Below are 2,916 nucleotides of genomic sequence, written 5' to 3' on the forward strand. Positions count from 1 at the left end.
TGTGTATAAGAGACAGCCTTCCTTCCTTCCTTCCTTCCTTCCTTCCTTCCTTCCTTCCTTCCTTCCATAAAAAACAGAAACAACCATAAAAGTATATTAAAAAAGGCAATGCCAGACTAATTTAATTTCCCTTTTTTGTGGACAAAATAGAAATGAATTCTATAGACAGGAGGTGTGCTGGAACTAGATGAACTAGCTCAGGAAAGTTGATTGTTAAATATTCAGCTTGAGTATTTACCATTTAGAAATCTGCAAAGGCTATAAATCAAGGCATAATTTATTGTTTTTTGATTGTTGACTTAAAAAGTGATGAATTTATTTTATATTCTGCCACTTTGCTAAAATAACTATTAGATTCAACTAAATTTTTAGTTCAATCTCTAGGCTTTTTCATATATACCATCATATTATCTGCAAAAATTATACCATTCCTCAAGATAAGACCAAAGAGGATACATGACCTAGACAAAAAGAAAGATATCATAAGGAAATCAGAAGAACAAGGAACACATTGCCTATCAGATTTATGGACAGGAGAAGAATTTATGAATAAACAAGAGATAGAAAGCATTGTGGGATGTGAAATGAATAATTTTTATTACATTAAATTAAAACGTTTGTATACAAATAAAATGAATGTAACCAAATTTAGAAAGAAAGCTGAAATTTGGGAAAAAAATTTTATAGATAGTCTCTCAGATAGAGGTCTCATCTCAAATATTTAGAGAACTATGTCAAATTTAAAAGAATATAAGCCATTTTCCACTTGATAAATGGTCATAAGATATTAACAGGGAGTGGCTGTGTAGTAGCACAGTGTATAGAAAGCCAGGCCTGGAGTCAGGAGGATCTGGGTTCAAATATGGCCTCAGATCTTTCCTAGTTGTGTAACTGGAAAGTCATTTAAACCCAGTACCCTAGTCTTTGCAGGTCTTCTGTCTTAGAATTCATTCTAATACAGAAGGTAACAGTTAAAAAAAAGATATGAATACTGTTTTTGTATAAAGAAATCAAATCTATCTATAACCATATGAAAAAAATGCTTTAAATCATTACTGATAAAAGAAATGCATATCAAAACAACTTAGAGATATAATCCTTCACTTAACAAATTGGCTAAAATGATAAAAGGGCAAAATGACAAATGTTGGAAGGGATGTGGAAAAATGAGGACACTAATACACTATTGGTGGAACTGTTAACTGATCCAATCAAATAACCCAGATAGAAATACAACAGTCTTGGTTTCCTGGTGGTTAGCTCTGTGACTTAGAGCATCAATAGAAGAATATCATATAAGGATATTCTGAAAATGTAATAAACTTAACTGGAATTATTTCCAAAGAGTTATAAAGCCACATATATTTCTGATTCAGCCATATCTCTATTATGGTTGTTTCATAAGGTGATTAGAGAAAAAGGAAAAGAAACTATATTTTATAAAATATTAATGGCAGCTCTCTTTGTAATGTCAAAGAACTGGAAACTGAGGGGATGCCCATCAATTGGAGAATGGATTAACAAGTCGTGGCGTATGATTGTGATGGAATATTACTCTGCTGTAGGAATGACAGACAGGTAAATTTTTTTTAAAAAAAAAGGAAAAATCTCCATGAAATTATGAAGAGTGAAATGAACAAAACCAAAGCATTATATACAGCAACAGAAATATTGTCTGAAGAATGATTTATGAATTTACTTCCAGAGGAAGAAATGTAAAAAGAAATAAACAATATATAATTTTATATATACATATATCTTTTTGTCAAATGATGCCTACTCTAGTGTGGGGCGGAAAGGAGATACTTGAAAACTTTAATGTAACAAACCCAAGTAAATACATTTTTTAAGAATGATGAAAATGTTAATGCAAATTAAACTCAAAAGTGTGTCATGCTACATATTTTTTCAATTCTTTTACCAACATACCCTTGGCTATAGGTTGAGAGAACCTAGATTACAACAAGGCATTTGACAAAATGTTTCATGCTGTCTTTGTGGAAAAGAGACAGATGTGGACTCCAAAGGAGGAGATGGGATCCCCTGGAGAACCCTGGCCTTTTCCCAACGGCTACATGGCCTAACCCCAAGGAGTATGTGATCAAATACTGTAGAGGAAGAAGAGGGACTTCATTTCATCTTATCTATGATAATGAATCCTGGGTGCTTTTTCTAACAAAGACATACATACCCTAAACCCCTCACTCTTCCACTATGCTCCCTCACAAACTTCCAATTTGCCACTATTCTGAGCCAGGATTTGGTCCCTCAGGAACCACAGCAGGAGCTTCTCAGGTGCCATTTGGAAAATTCCATCTCTATTTCCTTCAGATCAGATTGGGATTGTGGGAGATACTATCAGAGGATGAGCTTGTCCCTTTTCATTTTGGTAGGGCCTAATGAGTACCACAATATGAACAGTCTTAGATGGATTATAGTTGACATCATGATTATAATTTAATTATCTTCCCCTCCAAATCCATCCCTTTCCCAAATTCCTCTAGTCTTATCAGGGGTATCTCATCCTTCCAATGATCCAGCTTCTCATCATGTGGTGTCATCTTTGACTCTTCACTTTCCCACCTTGCCTACTAGTCCTGTCAGTTCTATCTCTTGCACCTTTTTAGGTTTCATGAAGTTGAGAGAGATAATTAATATGTTGCAGGATAGAGTCTGGATCCAAAAATTTAGATAGGCAAGAAGTTGGATTAAAACTAAAGATAAAATTTAATGGAAATAAATGTAAAGTTCTTCATTTGGATTAAAAAAGTTAACTTTCCAAATATAGTATGGGGAAAATGTGATTGATTGTGGTTCCTATGAAAAAGATTCAGAAATTTTAGTGGACCGTAAGTCATTTCTTCTTCTAGCTAAAGACAGGGTTTCATATTTAGGGAATAATACTATTTTCCATAA

This window comes from Gracilinanus agilis, chromosome 3, assembly GCF_016433145.1.
Source record: "Gracilinanus agilis isolate LMUSP501 chromosome 3, AgileGrace, whole genome shotgun sequence".
Taxonomy (NCBI): domain Eukaryota; kingdom Metazoa; phylum Chordata; class Mammalia; order Didelphimorphia; family Didelphidae; genus Gracilinanus; species Gracilinanus agilis.